This window comes from Rhinoderma darwinii, chromosome 2 (assembly GCF_050947455.1).
Source record: "Rhinoderma darwinii isolate aRhiDar2 chromosome 2, aRhiDar2.hap1, whole genome shotgun sequence".
NCBI classification, from domain to species: domain Eukaryota; kingdom Metazoa; phylum Chordata; class Amphibia; order Anura; family Rhinodermatidae; genus Rhinoderma; species Rhinoderma darwinii.
The window spans coordinates 349,660,005-349,677,822 of NC_134688.1; the positions used below are offsets into that span (position 1 = coordinate 349,660,005).

General features: G+C 42.1%; 1 protein-coding gene across 1 annotated transcript in view; it reads left to right on the forward strand.

Annotated features, from left to right (window-relative positions):
• Window positions 1-1,358: 1,358 nt before the first annotated feature.
• The window catches only part of LOC142741315 (potassium voltage-gated channel subfamily A member 10-like), a 52,232-nt gene continuing 35,772 nt past the window's right edge, over window positions 1,359-17,818 (forward strand). The window contains 2 exon segments of the mRNA XM_075850689.1: window positions 1,359-1,666; window positions 2,081-2,189. The gene's annotated coding sequence lies outside the window, so the exon portion shown is untranslated.

A 17,818-nucleotide genomic window follows, 5' to 3' on the forward strand; every position in this document is an offset into this window, starting at 1 on the left:
TTTGCCGGATGTATCATGAGCCAAAACAGCTGATCGCTGATACGGCTCCTATTAGAAGACAGTTGTCTGTATTGAGAAAACCCTTTAAAGCTATGACAAGTGGGTGGTACGTTTGGAAATTATATAGTTCTTTTAAAAATTAGGATTACCAATAAAATCACTGCTTGTTTATATTATCAGGTACCTTATTCTCAACAAGATAACCCCTTTTTTAAAAAGAAACCACCATTGTGATCTGTATAAGTTGCTGCCGCTTATGTCATACAGAACATCAAGTCCTCTATTTTAGAGTGTTTATATCTGAACGGACTTGAAGATTAACTGTTTTCTTAAGGAAAAGTGCCCATAGCTCAAAGTATCCAATCAGATGAAAAAATTAAAGCATGAATTTTATTGGTTGCTGTGGGCAACACTGACATTTTCTCCTAAAGCACTTTTATGTATAAGTACAGAAAATCAATGAGGGGATGTATAGATAGGACTGTTGGGTGCCAAGATTTTTAGGTTTTTTTTAAATCTTTTTGACAGCACAGAGAACATTGGGATAGATTTATCAATGTATTTTATGCCAGTTTTCTGATACAAGTATGTTGAAAAATATGGCATTCAGATCCTACACCATATTTATGAAGGCCCTGCACCACATTTTTCTAACACATACGAATGTATCAACGCTGGAAGCCGGCACTTAATAGCTCCAATCCTGGTCGTTTAACTCTTTGAGATACTGCAAAAAAAGAGAAAAAATACGTATGTAAAATATAGATCTAACACAAATATTTTGAATAAAAACTGTTTCTTTTTTTAATTAAAAGTCATTAAATATATAAAATACATAAATTATATTTTCCATAATCGTTACAACCCATACAATTTATTTAAAACATAATTTCAGAAGTTCGGAAAGCGACGAGAAAAAAAACCCACAAAAAACGATGGCGGAATTTTTAGCAAGGTCAACTTAAGAAAAAATGTATATAAATGAAAAGTAAATTTTTCTGTAAAAAAAAATATTTTTCAAATAAATACACCCCAGAATGCAAAAAAACAAGACGTCACACAGTAACGTCAGCTTAAAAATTAGGCTTTTCAGAATGCAGTGAGGCAAAAACAGAAAAATTAGCTACGTCCTGCTGGCCAAAATGACTTGCATCGGTAAGAGGTTAACCAATCTTTCCCAGTGTGCTCAGGATCCTCTAAAGAACAAACTGCAGATTTTTCTTTTAGTAATTTTCTTTCTATTATCTATCTTTTTTATCATCTTGATCGTTTATTTTTGCGGCCAGGCATTGATGTATAACCCTTCTGTTCTTATGCATTGGCTTGACTTGTTCCCAAATAATTCGTTTTGACAGCAGTCTACTGTAGTTACTTATGTCCAAAGATATTTAGACTAACATTTATTAAAACTTTGAAACTTGTACCCCTTTCCCTGTAGAGGAGAACCAAGACTTTTACCTGACTGTGCAGGCACTCAGAGCATGGATACAACAAAGCAAGATAGAGTTTCATTCAAGGGTAGGATTTCTGAATCTGAGTCTTGGTGGAGTCAAACACATTTTGTTCTTCAGTCTACTAGTTAACTAGATTCACGTCAGTGCTCTGAAAAGCCTTAATGTAAATATTCTGCAGGTCCAATTTCTAGAGAATACAATATTAGAAACAGGTAAGGTGTAATATTTTTTTGACTGTATATATTATACTATATATTTATATATATATATATATATACTATAATGCAAATAATTTAAGATAAAAATATTGAATTCTGATATTTGTCTTTCCTAGTTTGGATGAGTTTGTTTTATACTGTGCAATATTAATTTTGGGAAGATTTTGTTTGTGGCTTTTTCAATAAAAGATAATTAAAAATGTTTCACAAACATATGAATAACCATAAAAACAACAAATGACAATAGGACCAGGAATAATTTAATTTTAAAAACGACTTGTACTATTAACGCTTATTAATTGGAATAATTATCATTATAGCTATTAATAACATTATTATTATTATTATAACAGTAGCAGTAATGTTTTAAAATATTTATTTAATTACTAATTACGTTTTATTTTGTAGATGAACAATATGTAAATTTGCTAACATTACACTGTACAATCTGGGAATAAATTGAAAGAACAATCATATCCTGGTTACCCGACAAGGTCTGCCGTAAAGATTATTACAGGTAAGGAAAATATAGGAAGCTACATTCATAGAAATGCTAGCTATAAATTTCATAGAACGCCTGCTTAATAAACCCTCCTTAATTGTAATACATTACTGGGGGGCTTTGGACACATCATGATTCTTTGTTATGCAGTGTAATCATTTTTATAAAAACCTTGGAATAGCCATCATTTTTTGGGCTTTACCCAAGTACTTCCATAACATGGAAGCCAGAACAACACTAACGTTTCAAATGCCAGGTTACATTAGTATGCTGTATTAGGCTTTCCTTCATAGAAATTCGGAGACAAATCAAAATATAGAAAAAAATATGTTTTTATACTTTGGAAATTATTAGAACATAGTCTACATTGTGATTTAACTTTTTAAGTATTCGTTTCATGATTTGGAAATATTAATGTTGAGGATATTTTACTGTGGAGCTGATGCTAATAACATACCAGTAAGACACATAATGTTAGGCAGAATATTCATTGGTAATACAACCTGTTTTTATAAATGCCTTAAAAGCAGACATGTGTGTGATCATGTTTAAAGTTCTAATGACCACATCAAATTTACAAGGTCAAAAATTAAGAATGTTCATGTATTACAAGAAAGGCTTTGGGGATAATAAATTGGTAAAATAAGTTTATCTGTTATAGAGCTCCTATTTCTGCATTTATGGAATAATTTATGAATACATTTGTTATTATAATAGTTCTTGCAAGACATGTGCCTAATTAAAATTAAGGGAAAGTATCTATATTATTAAAATATTACTGTAATTTATGTATTTAGTATTACCACCTGTTAAGTACTTTAGAGAGGAAATGATAGATAGATAGATAGATAGATAGATAAATAGATAGATAGATAGATTTAAATATATGCCATAATTAGAATTTTGGACTAAATATATTATACAATATATGCTAAAACAATATTATAAGGGGCCTGAGTAATATTTAGGTTATAATTTTCTACTCATTCTGGGGAATTTATGAACTTTTTTACTGTAGATTTATGGAGTAGAAAAGTCACAAAGGGGTCCAAAAGTTGCAATTTGCCCTTTTATGACCCACCCACGGCACTTTTGTCCCGACAAGTTTATTATGATTTACGCAAAAAAACTGGTGGAAATTATAGTGGAAATCTACGCTAAGCTCCTAACTGGCGTAGATTTCACTCTGTGGGGCATAGCAAGGAATGATTAAATAAATAAAAACTAAAAAATTATACTCACATCTTTTTCCCTCTGGGTCCCCTCAGCATGATGCTGCTCATACAACATACATACGCCGGGTAGCGTCAGGACGTTGTACAGTGAATATAAAAAGTCTACACACCCCTGTTAAAATGCCAGGTTTTTGTGGTGTTACAAAATCAGTACAAGATGAATAATTTCAAAACATTTTCCACCTTTAATGTCACCTATAATTTGTACAATAGTATTGAAAAACAAACTGAAATCTTTTAGAGTGGAAAAATATAAATAAAGAACAAAAATAATGTGGTTGCATAAATATGCACACCCTTAACCTAATACTTTGTGGGATTAGCCTTTGACTTTATGACAGCATTCAGTCTTTTTGGGTAGAAGTCTATCAGCATAGCACATCTTGTTGGCAATTGTTGCCCATTCTTCCTTGCAAAAGCGATCCAAATCTGTCAGATTGTGAGGGCATCTCCTGTGTACATCCCTATTCAGGTCACCCCACAGATTTTCAATGGGATTCAGATCTGGACCATTCCAAAACTTTAATCTTCTTCTGGGGAAGCCGTTCTTCTGTTGATTTGGAGGTATGCTTTGGGTCGTTGTCGTGCTGAAAAGTGAAATGCCTCTTCATCTTCAGCTTTTTAGCAGAGGCCTGCAGGTTTTGTGCCAAAATTTAGTGATTTTATGGAACTCTTCATAATTCCCTCGACCTTGACTAAAGCCCCAGTTCCAGCTTTCTGAAAAACAGCCCCAAAGCATAATGCTGCCTCCTCCATGCTTCACAGTGGGTATGGTGTTCCTTTGGTGATGTGCAGTGTTGGCTTTGCGCCAAACATACCTTTTGGAATTATGGCCAAAAAGTTCAACATTGGTCTAATCAGACCATAACACGTTTTCGCACATGCTTTTGGCAGACTTGATGTAGGTCTTTGCAAAACATAGCCAGCTTGGATGTTTTTCTTTGTTAGAAAAGGCTTTTGTCTTGACACCCTACCCCACAGCCCAGACAGATGAAGAATACGGGAGATTGTTGTCAGATGCACTACACAACCAGTACCTGCTAGAAAGTCCTGCAGCTCCTTTAATGTCACTGTAGGCCTCTTGGTAGCCTCCTGGACCAATTTTTGTCTTGTCTTTTCATCAAGTTTTGAGGGATGTCCAGTTATTGGTAATGTCACTGTTGTGCCAAATGTAATCCACTTCAGGACCGTCTTCACTGTGTTCCATGGTATATCTAATGCCTTGGAAATTCTTTGGTACCTTTCTCCTGACTGATACATTATTGCAGTTTTGTTATTTTTATTTTTATCCTCTAAATGATTTTAGTTTGTTTTTCAGTGGAATTGTACAGATTATGGGTCACATTAAAGGTGGAAAAAGTTCTGAAATGCTTCATCTTGTTGTTAGGGATCTGCCAGGTACTTCATCTAGGTATACTCCTGGGATTAATCAATCCACACCTGAGGCCAGACCTGTTCGACTGACACCATCTCCCACCAACCAGGGTGGCAGGCTCGGGAGTGGGAGAGCCTATCGCGGCCTGGTCTGTCGGAGTTAGCTCCGCCCCCTGTCCTTTATTACCTGCCCTGTTCTCTCCCTCAGTGCTTGTAATTCTTTTGGATTCCTGGCCCCACTGCTGCTTGCTCCAGCCTGCTTCTGCCGTGCTTCTGCCTTGCTGCAGTTCTGCTTGTCCTGCTTTGCTTTGCCCCTGGCTTGCTTCTGTCTCCTTGCCCGCTTGTGTGTACTCACTTCGTCCTGGTCCTGACTGTCCGTTCGCCGCTCCGTTTCCTCGTGGCGTTCCGTGGCTACTGCCCCTTCCCTTGCATGTTCCCTGTTTGTTTCCCTGTGCACTTAGACAGCGTAGGGACCGCCGCCCAGTTGTACCTCGTCGCCTAGGGCGGGTCGTTGCAAGTAGGCAGGGACAGGGCGGTGGGTAGATTAGGGCTCACTTTCCCTTCACCTCCTTCCGGCCATTACATAATTACAAGCCCTTACCTAGTCTACCATTTCTCCTACGCTGACGCTATCATGGACCCCCTTGAGACCCTGGCCCAGCAGATGCAGGGCCTCTCCCTACAGGTCCAGGCCCTGGCCCAAAGGGTCAATCAGGGTGACGCTGCTTTAGTAGTACCCCTCACCTCTAGAACCCGACCTCAAGTTACCTGACCGGTTCTCAGGGGACCGTAAGACGTTTCTCTCCTTCCGGGAGAGTTGCAGACTGTATTTCCGCCTAAAGCCCCACTCCTCAGGTTCCGAGAACCAGCGGGTGGGTATCATCATATCCCGACTCCAGGAAGGGCCCCAAGAGTGGGCCTTCTCCTTGGCTCCTGACGCCCCTGAACTTTCCTCTGTTGATCGTTTTTTCTCTGCCCTCGGCCTCATTTACGACGAGACTGACAGGACTGCCTTAGCCGAGAGTCAGCTGGTGACCTTACGTCAGGGTAGGAGACCGGTTGAGGAATACTGTTCTGATTTTAGGAAGTGGTGCGTAGCTTCTCAGTGGAACGATCCGGCCCTAAGGTGCCAGTTTAGGTTAGGATTATCTGACGCCCTGAAGGATCTGCTGGTTAACTACCCCTCGTCTGACTCCCTTGACCAGGTTATGGCCCTAGCAGTACGACTTGACCGACGTCTCAGGGAACGTCAGCTAGAACGCTTCAGTGTGCTCCCCTCTGACTTTTCTGCGATCCCCCCCGAGGTCCCGTCTCCTCGCCCCTCCACGGAGGACTCGGAGGTACCTATGCAACTCGGGGCCTCCATGTCCCCTCGACAACGTAGGGAGTTTCGCAGAATGAATGGTCTCTGCTTCTACTGTGGGGACGACAAGCATCTACTGAACACCTGTCCCAGGCGCAAGAATAAGAAGCCGGAAAACTTCCGCGCCTAAGTGATCATCGGGGAGGTCACTTGGGCGCACAGGTATTTCCCGTTAATGTGAAACGCAATAAAATTTTGCTTCCCTTTCAGGTCTCGTTTGGTGGTCGGTCTGCCACGGGCAGTGCTTTCGTGGATTCAGGGTCATCTGCTAATATCATGTCTGCGGAATTTGCTATGTCTCTAAAGATGCCTTGTATTGATTTACCTTATCCTATCCCTGTAGTAGGAATCGACTCAACTCCCCTTGCTAATGGTTATTTTACTCAGCATACTCCTGTTTTTGAACTCCTTGTTGGCTCCATGCATTTGGAGCAGTGCTCTGTACTGGTGATGCAGGGATTATCGTCTGATCTGGTTTTAGGCCTTCACTGGTTGCAGTTGCATAATCCCACGTTTGATTGGAATACTGGGGATCTCACCAAATGGGGTAATGAATGTCTTATGTCATGTCTTTCTGTTAACTCTATTTCTCCCCGGGAGGAGGTAAACACGCTTCCTGAGTTTGTTCAGGATTTCGCCGATGTGTTTTCTAAGGAGGCCTCCGAGGTGTTGCCCCCCCATAGAGATTACGATTGCGCTATCGATTTGGTGCCTGGTGCCAAGCTTCCTAAGGGTAGGATATTTAATCTTTCATGTCCTGAACGTGAAGCCATGAGGGTGTATATCCAAGAATGCCTGGCCAAGGGTTTCATTCGCCCCTCGACTTCTCCTGTAGGTGCTGGCTTCTTCTTCGTGGGGAAGAAGGATGGTGGTCTTAGGCCGTGCATTGATTATCGTAACCTGAATAAGGTCACCGTAAGGAACCAGTACCCACTTCCTTTGATTCCGGATCTTTTTAATCAGGTTCAGGGAGCCCAATGGTTTTCTAAGTTCGATCTACGGGGGGCATATAACCTTATCCGCATCAAAGAGGGGGATGAGTGGAAAACTGCGTTCAACACACCCGAGGGTCATTTCGAATACCTGGTCATGCCCTTTGGGTTGTGTAATGCCCCTGCTGTCTTCCAGAATTTTATTAATGAAATCCTGAGAGAGTACCTGGGTAATTTTCTTGTTGTGTACCTTGATGACATACTGGTGTTTTCCAAGGACTGGTCCTCCCACGTGGAGCATGTCAGGAAGGTGCTCCAGGTCCTTCGGGAGAATAATCTGTTTGCTAAGACTGAAAAATGTGTCTTTGGGGTACAGGAGATACCATTTTTAGGGCAAATCCTCACTCCTCATGAATTCCGCATGGACCCTGCCAAGGTTCAGGCTGTGGCGGAATGGGTCCAACCTGCCTCCCTTAAGGCGTTACAGTGTTCTTTAGGGTTCGCCAACTATTACAGGAGATTTATTGCCAACTTCTCGGTCGTCGCTAAGCCTCTTACGGACCTTACCCGCAAGGGTGCTGATGTCCTCCATTGGCCCCCTGAGGCCGTCCTGGCCTTTGAGACCCTCAAGAAGTGCTTTATCTCGGCCCCCGTGCTGATTCAGCCCAACCAAGAGGAGCCATTTATTGTGGAGGTTGACGCATCCGAGGTCGGAGTGGGGGCCGTCTTGTCCCAGGGTACCAGCTCCCTCACCCATCTCCGCCCCTGTGCTTACTTCTCTAGGAAGTTTTCGCCCACGGAGAGTAACTATGATATTGGCAACCGCAAACTTCTAGCCATTAAATGGGCTTTTGAGGAGTGGCGGCACTTCCTGGAGGGGGCCAGACACCAGGTAACGGTCCTTACGGATCACAAGAATCTGGTTTTCCTAGAATCGGCCCGGAGGCTTAATCCTAGACAAGCTCGGTGGGCACTATTCTTTACCAGATTTAATTTCTTGGTTACCTATAGGGCTGGGTCCAAGAATATTAAGGCTGATGCTCTGTCACGTAGTTTCATGGCCAATCCTCCTTCTGAGAAGGATCCTGCTTGTATTTTACCCCCTGGTATAATCGTCTCTGCCACGGATTCTGATTTAGCTTCTGATATCGCGGCTGATCAGGGTGCAGCTCCCGGGAACGTCCCTGGGGACAAACTGTTTGTTCCCCTGCAATACCGGCTGAGGGTACTCAGGGAAAACCATGACTCCGCTCTATCTGGTCATCCTGGCATCTTGGGCACCAAACACCTCATTACCAGAAACTATTGGTGGCCTGGGTTGCCTAAAGACGTTAGGGCTTACGTCGCCGCTTGTGAGGTTTGCGCTAGGTCCAAAACCCCTAGGTCCCGACCTGTGGGTCTACTACGTTCCTTGCCCATTCCCCAGAGACCTTGGACCCATATCTCCATGGATTTTATCACCGATTTGCCTCCATCTCAGGGCAAGTCGGTGGTGTGGGTGGTAGTCGACCACTTCAGCAAGATGTGCCACTTTGTGCCCCTTAAGAAGCTACCTAACGCCAAGACGTTAGCTTCTTTGTTTGTGAAACACATCCTGCGTCTCCATGGGGCCCCAGTCAATATCGTTTCTGACAGAGGGGTACAATTTGTTTCCTTATTTTGGAGAGCTTTTTGTAAAAAGTTGGAGATTGATCTGTCCTTCTCCTCCGCCTTCCATCCCGAAACTAATGGCCAAACGGAAAGGACCAACCAATCCCTGGAACAATATTTAAGATGTTTCATCTCTGACTGTCAATTCGATTGGGTCTCATTCCTTCCCCTTGCTGAATTTTCCTTGAATAACCGGGTCAGTAACTCGTCAGGGGTCTCCCCGTTTTTCTGTAATTTCGGGTTTAACCCAAGATTCTCCTCCGTCTCCCCTGGTTGTTCCAATAATCCTGAGGTAGAGGATGTTCATCGGGAACTGTGCACTGTCTGGGCCCAGGTTCAGAAGAACCTAGAGGCGTCCCAGAGCGCACAAAAGATTCAGGCGGATAGTAGACGTTCTGCTAACCCCCGGTTTGTCGTCGGGGATTTGGTCTGGTTGTCGTCCAGGAACTTGCGCCTTAAGGTCCCGTCCAGGAAGTTTGCTCCCCGATTTATTGGACCTTATAAGATCATTGAAGTCCTCAACCCTGTATCCTTCCGTCTGGAGCTCCCCCCATCATTTCGCATACATGACGTCTTCCATGCCTCCCTCCTTAAACGCTGCTCCCCGTCCTGGTCCCCCTCGAGGATACCTCCTGTTCCCGTTCTCACCCCTGAGGGGGTGGAATTCGAGGTGGCCAAGATTATGGACAGTAGGATGGTCCAGGGCTCCCTCCAGTACCTGGTCCATTGGAGAGGATACGGGCCGGAGGAGAGGACTTGGGTACCTGCCCGTGATGTTCACGCTGGGGTATTGATCAGGAGGTTCCACCTTCTCTTCCCCACTAAACCGGGTCCCCTTAGTAAGGGTCCGGTGGCCCCTCATAAAAGGGGGAGTACTGTTAGGGATCTGCCAGGTACTTCATCTAGGTATACTCCTGGGATTAATCAATCCACACCTGAGGCCAGACCTGTTCGACTGACACCATCTCCCACCAACCAGGGTGGCAGGCTCAGGAGTGGGAGAGCCTATCGCGGCCTGGTCTGTCGGAGTTAGCTCCGCCCCCTGTCCTTTATTACCTGCCCTGTTCTCTCCCTCAGTGCTTGTAATTCTTTTGGATTCCTGGCCCCACTGCTGCTTGCTCCAGCCTGCTTCTGCCGTGCTTCTGCCTTGCTGCAGTTCTGCTTGTCCTGCTTTGCTTTGCCCCTGGCTTGCTTCTGTCTCCTTGCCCGCTTGGGTGTACTCACTTCGTCCTGGTCCTGACTGTCCGTTCGCCGCTCCGTTTCCTCGTGGCATTCCGTGGCTACTGCCCCTTTCCTTGCATGTTCCCTGTTTGTTTCCCTGTGCACTTAGACAGCGTAGGGACCGCCGCCCAGTTGTACCTCGTCGCCTAGGGCGGGTCGTTGCAAGTAGGCAGGGACAGGGCGGTGGGTAGATTAGGGCTCACTTTCCCTTCACCTCCTTCCGGCCATTACACTTGTACTTATTTTTTCACATGGCACAAACCTGGCATTTTAACAGGGGTGTGTAGACTTTTTATATCCACTGTATGTGATGATGTTGAATGCTGTATTGCATATAAGGCCCTGACACTGCTTGAGGTCAGGACCTTGTATGAGCCACGCTGGAATGCTGAGGGGTGGGAAAGGATGGCGAAAGGCTGCGGTTGTTGCGCCTCAATTATGATGCATGGCCGCAGTCATGGCCAGCGGGAAGATGCTACAGATGTATTAAGAGGCGTGTCACTTCTTACTCCAGCAAAGCAGATGGCTAAGACTGGCGTATGAAACGCCAGCCTTAATAAATCTGCTCCTTTGTGTCTTTTCAATAAATTATTTTTGCCTAATTTTAGGAATTCATTATCTCAGTAGGAATTTTTGTCAAGTGCTGTAAACAACATTGTGCCTCTCCCCATCCTCTGGTGTCTTAAATACTGTATGTTCGCCATGCTAGATTGTTGGTTTTGCAGGCTCTCCCCTCCCAGGGGTAGATTCATTCACAATTTTTCTAACAAGGCTGCTATTTACAGTCATGTTGCAGGAAATGTGAAGTGTTGCCTACATTATATTTATGTCCACATGCAAACCTACATAGACAACAGAGCTGTAACTATCTATGTCTTTCACAGACCATTGGGTCAACCTAGTGGTAAATACTGGCATTGATGAACCTTAACGACAAGGACGGGGAATAGAGCTGGTGCGACTGCGACTGCGACTAGAGTGCTCTCTAGTGGTTGGAACATCTTTCTTGCGGGCTAACCTGTTGTGATTATTTGTGTTTTTATTATTATTGTTACAGTAAGTGATACCATCCCGCTTTTTTTTATGAAGTACATATTGGGGAGACTAGAAGATGAAGCTGACCTCAGCTTTTTATTCAGGAGGAGGAATAGTATGGGGTACAGGCCTGTAGTGTAACTTTTATTTTCTGAGTTTTAATACGCTTTTCATGATGTGCTTATTTAACTTGTGGTAACAAGAACAAAAGTCAGGAGCATGCTTCAGAAAGCATAGTACCAGAAAATCTATATTTAATTTAATAGTACTGTTAAGTGGCATCATCGGATTATCCTGTATGGGGTTTGCTAACATGATTTAGGTCTCTGTAAATCAGTCATGGAATGCTGCAGATACCACAGAAAGAATTGACCCAACTTGGAAACAAGGCTACTACCTCATCATGATTTCTAGACAAATGACGTGTTACAGGCTTCTTTATCTAGGTAAGGGCTACAAAAAAGGGCAATAGTTATGTGTCACCAATGAATTGAACAACATTCGACAAAATATTAGTCATTATCCCTATTACACTGGCAAAAATATTGACTTACTTACACAACTAGGCAACAACAAACACATTGAAATGCTTGTAGCCATTGTGAAACCCCAAATGTGCACATTTGGAGAAATTAAATTCAAGCAATATATATAGCTCTCTGCAGGAGACACTTAAATGGTCAGTACATTTTTTAATAAACTTTGCATAAATCAATAGTACAAGTGAATATAGGAACATTTGCAATATATCTTATTAAAGAAAATGCCTTTATTTACTTATCAGACTCCTTTCCACCCCTCCATTCCAACTGTTCACTCTGAATTCACTGATCAGGCTCCAGCTGCCCATAGAAGTCAGTGGGAAGGGGAGGAGGGAGCGCACACACACACACACATGCACGCACACACACACACACACACACACACACACACACACACACACACACACACACACACACACACACACACACACTTATATCTCAGCCCAGTGCTGGATTCACAGCTATGCTTCTCCTTTCTGCTGTATGATGTCATCTGTGTTGCTGCTGCTTTTATACATGTGATAGATAGCGAGCAGGATTCTCCTCTTGTCTGTGTGCAGTGTAGAAAAGACATGATAACAGAGGTTCCACCCATGTTGCTCAGGGAAAACTGGGAATTAGAGGAAGAGCCTGCAGAGGGGAAAACTGCTAAAAAAAAAGTCATATAAACAAGTTATACAAGTCATATAATGGCCAGAGATAGTGTAATTCCTCATGTACACACATATGACAGCTTATTCTGAAAACTACTACGAACTTGCAAAACACTGTAAATCTCAGATAAGATTGTTGCTAAATGTACCCATAAGATTGATTGCCACAGTACTCCCAAGAAGCATTAGCCCTAGTGTTCTCATAACTGTGGCTGTACCAGGGCTCACATAGCACTGCTCTGCCACAGTACCTGCATAAGTGTCATGTCAAAGTGCACCCATATCAATAAGGGCCTGTTCACATCAGCGTTCAAGTTCCATTCATCGGCTCCATTCTAACTTTCCGTCAGAGGAAACGAAGAACGGAAAGCCAAACGGAAACGATCACTTCCGTTTGCATTACCATTGATTTCAATGGTAATGCTTCCGTTTCAGTATGTTTCCGTTTGTTTCTGTTCCGTTAAATTTCCATTTTTTTTCATGGACACTATAGTGCTGTCGACTGCGTTATTGGTTCCGTGAAAAAAACCTGAAACTTTACGGAACGAAAACAAACGAAAACATACTGAAACAGAAGCATTACCATTGAAATAAAAGCGGAAGCAATAGTTTCTTCGGTTCCTCCGATGTAAAGGCTGAAGGGAACCAATGTACAGAACCCGAACGCTGATGTGAGCAGGCTCTAACTGCTAGCCATACAGTAGTTTTCCCCTCATGAGTTCCAGTCGTAGTTCTCTAACAAAGCGTACTAGCCGAAGTGCCCTTTTTGGGACCATGCCACAGTGCCCCCATGAGTACTAATAACAGTGTCCCCATAAATAACAGCCACTTTTCCCCATCAATGCCAACCAAATTTCTTCAGTTCTAGCCACAGTGCCCCCATGAGTTCTAGCCGTATTAAGCACTCATCTGCTCCCTGCTCTGGTGCGGTTCATGGTTCTTGACATGCACTGAATTGAAACTTTCTGCTCCTGCACTAAAATCAAAAGATAGAACATAGAAGCCATAAATTAATGGTATCTCTATTCCAATTTCTGCTTCTAAAAGATACAGTTGTCTTTTGAGTGATACTGCCTGTCAAGGTAGGAGGGCAAAGTAATGCATGTCCCTCCAAGGAAGAGGAGGTAGCAGCACCCTCGGCAGCTGCCTATCCTGACTATCTCTTGTCCCAGTCCTGAGGATTCCGTACTGAGGGTCCCCCTTCTCCATTACCTCTACAAGTTGTAATATGAATAGGGATAGTTTAACAAGAACAAATCCATTAATGTTTTAAATATGCCTTCCCACATTTCGATGTACATGTACATAATTAGCGAGAGGTATTCCCATAGCTGAACATACATATACGTGCTAGTGATTCTGTGGGTATAGCAGCTGTGCCCGTTTAATCACAAGACACACTCTCCCAGTAACAGCTGGGATCAGAGAAACAACCAGACCCGATCATTTAGCCCTATCAGTACCACAGTTAATGGGTTGCTTCCTTTGTTAGGATCTATGACTGCCTTTAAATAGTGACAGTTCAGGGACTTACAAACGCCTCCAGGGTTGTCCTAACAGTAAAAAAAAAAATAGAATAAACACATTTTTTTTCTAAAATAATTTGTATTAAATTAAGTCAACAAACAGTAAAAAAACACATGCATATTCCTCCTTAGTATTATATTAACAACTTCTGTGTTACTTTTTTTTAATGAGCCTTGTATTATCTACAAAATGTAACACTATAATCAAGTTACATAGTGCATAATAACATTGTATATTAAAAATAACTGGGTCCTAGTAACTGGGATCGAATACAAGTTTTACATATTTATGATTAAACACATCGAGGGGAGGATAAAATCCAATTAATAGAGAGGAAAGTGCTAGGGTATATGCATTAAATGGTAAAACACTGAGTAAAACTGCTACTGAAAAGAAGGACTTGGGGATATTGTGGCAATACATATACCTTTAGCATCCAGTGCCAGGCAGCTGCTTATAAGTCAAATGAAATCTTGGGATGCATCAAGATAGCCATAGATGCTCATGACAAGAACATAGTTTTGCCTCTATACATATCCCTAGTCACACCACACATGGAATATTGTGTACAATTTTGGCCACCTGTGTATAAGAAGCACATGGTAGAACTAGAACAGGTGCAAAGAAGGGCGACCAAGGTAATTAAGGGAATGGGTGGATTGCAGTACCAAGAAATGTTATCAAAATTAGGGCTATTCAGTTTAGAAAAAGACCAGGGACTGATCTAATTACAATGTACAGATATATAATTGGACAGTACAGAGATCTTTCTAATGATCTTTTTAGACCTAGGCCTGTAACAAGGACAAGGGGGCAACCTCCATGTCTAGAGGAAAAAAGGTTTCACCACCATCAGACATGGGAATTCTTTATTGTGAGAGCAATAAGACTATGGAACTCTCTGCCACAGGATGTTGTGATGGTTGATTCTTCGAAAAAGTTCAAGAAGTGCCCTGATGCCTTTCTAGTTTGGACTTGATGGACCTGTGTCTTTTTTCAACCTTATCAACGATGTCCATAACTATGTAATTATATAAAAGGGGAATGAGTAGAAGGTTCTGAAGACATTTTGTGGTGAAAACCCAAAGTTAATAATCTCCCGTCCACCTCCTTGTGATGTTTAGTTGTGGGATACGTTTAACCCTTTCACGACCAAGGACGAAAATGCACGTCCTGGTCGGCTGCTACTTCCCGCTCCAGGACGTGCATTTTCGTCCGCATTTCAAACTGTCACTCTGTGTAAACACAGAGTGACAGACCCGCGCTGACAGCTGTCCTAGACAGCTGAGACATCAGTCTTGCCGGACAGCGGACCATCGCCGCTGATTTCGGCAGTTAACCCCTTAAGTGCGGCGACGGATTGCCGTCGCCGCATTTAAGTGGTTTGAAGCACATCGGCAGCCCCCACGAAGTGATCGTGGGGGCTACCGATGCTTGTCACGGCAATCGGAGGTCAGATAATGACCTCCGGGTTGCCATGCACGGAAGCCTCGGAGGAACAGCCTCCAGCCGTTCCTCCTCTGCTTCCTGTCAGTGTGACAGTCACGTCACAATGACAGTTGGAGTACATTACACTACGTGTGTAGTGTAATGTACTCTAGCAGCGATCAAAGCTGCAAGACTAAGTGTCCCCTAGTGGGACAAGTTAAAAAAGTTAAAAAAAGTAATAAAAATGTTTAAAAAAAAGTGTAAAAATAAAAGTTAGAAGTTCTATAAACACTAAATGCTTTTTTTTTCCTATAATAAGACTTTTATTATAGAAAAAAAATGAACACGTTAAAAAAGTACACATATTTGGTATCCCCGCGTTCGTAACGACCCCAACTATAAAACTATAATGTTATTTTTCCTGCACAATGAACACCCCAAAAAAAATCAATAAAAAACGACGACAGAATCACAATTTTTTTGGTCACCACCCCTCCCAAAATAAAGAATAAAAAGTGATCAAAAAGTCGCATGTTCCCAAAAATAGTACCAAAAAAACTTCTATCCGTCCCGCAAAAAACAAGCCCTTACACAGCTTTTTTGACTAAAAAATAGAAAAATTATGGCTCTCAGAATATGGCGACACAGAAATTTTTGGGGTTTATAAATAAGTCATTTTATTGTGCAAACGCTAAAAAAAGGACCAAACCTATATACATCTGGTATCGCCGTAATCGTACCAACCCGCAGAATAAAGTAAAAATGTCATTTATAGCGTACGGTGAGCGCCGCAAAAAAAAAACCTAAAAAACGGTGTCAGAATTCCTGTTTTTTGCTCAGGATTGCAAAAAAATGGAACAAAAAGTGATAAAAAAAAAAATCACACGTACCCCAAAATGGTACCAATGAAAACTACAGATTGTCCTGCAACAAATAAGCCCTCACACAGCTCCGGTGGTGAAAAAATAAAAAAGTTCTGGCTTTCAGAATATGGCGATGCAAAATGTTCCAAAAGTGGATAAGATCGGGCGCCATTTATCAGTGCGACACCAGTCACATATCTATGAATTATTATTTATTTACCCCATTATTATACCCTCTTATTATGTACTCCGCACAGATTACATATGTCCCCACATTATAAACTGAAATACCAGCGAAACCCAAAACAGAAAAACTACCAAGCAAAATCTGCGCTCCAAAAGCAAAATGGCGTCCCTCCCTTCTGAGCCCTGCAGCGTCCCCAAGCAGCAGTTTGCGCCTACACATACGGCGTCGCCATACCCGAGAGAACCCGCTTAATGTTTTATGAGGTATTTGTCTTCTGTGGCACACACTGGGCACAACATATTATGCACTAAAATGGCATATCAGTGGAAAATAGCAATTTTCACTTTGAACCATCCGCTGCGCATTAACCCCTTTGTGCACTATGACTTAATTGCCTGTCATGGTGCGGTGGTTGATGTATGGAGCCGGCTCACATGCTGAGCCCGCTCCATACGCTGCGGGTGTCGGCTGTGTATTACAGCAGGTCCCCTCGGTACTAACGGGCAGGAACAGCGATCGCGCTGTTACAGAAGCCTGTAAGAATAACAATACACTGCAATACATTAGTATTGAAGTGTATTGTACCAGCGATCCAATGATCGCTGGATCAAGTCCCCTAAGGGGATTGATTAATAAAATGTGTAGAAGAATTATAGTTATTAGTAGTGAGAATTTTTTTTTTAAAGTTAAAAAAACAAAACACCTTTTCGAATTTTTCTTCTAAAGTAATGTAAAAAAATGAACAAAATTGGTATCGCTACGTCCGTAAAAGTCCGAACTATTACAATATACCATTATTTAATTTGCACAGTGCACACCTTAAAAAAATTTAAGAATTGAAACCGCCAAAATCTCAGTTTTTTTTTGTCATCTTCGCTCTAAAAGAAAAATGTAATACAACTTTTGAATCACTTTTTATGTACCAAAAAATGGTACCAATAAAACCTGCAGCTTTTCCCGCAAGAAATAAGCCCGCACACCGCTCTATTGATGGAAAAATAAAAAAGTTATGGCTCTTGGAAAGCGGGGAGGGAAAATCTAAAATAAGAAAGCAAAAACTGGATCAGTCCTGAAAGGGTTAATTCATTTCTAATGAAAAAACGTATGACCCCATGTGGGGTATTTCCGTACTCGGGATAAATTGCTTTATAAAAAATGGTTGTTTTTTTCCTCCTTTATCCCTTGTGAAAATGAGAAAATTCAACATTTTAGTGGAAAAAATTTTGATATTAATTTTCGCGCCCTAATTCTAATAAACTCTGCAAAAGACCCGTGGGGTGTAAATGCTCACTATACCCCTAGAAAAATTCCTTGAAGGTTTTTCCAAAATGGGGTCACTTTTGGGGGGTTTCCCCTGTTTTGGTCCCTCCAGTGCATTGCAAATGTGACATGGCAACGAAAACCATTCCAGCAAAATCATAAATCCAAATGGCGCTCCTTCCCTTCTGAGCCCTGCTGTGGGTCCAAACAGCAGTTTATTACCACATATGGGGTATTGTCGTAATCGGGACACATTGCTTTACAAATGTTGGGGTGCATTTTCTTCGTTATTCCTTGTAAATAATAAAAATTTCTATGTTGTTTCAGAAAAAAAGTACATTTTAATTTTTACAGACTAATTCCAATATATTTAG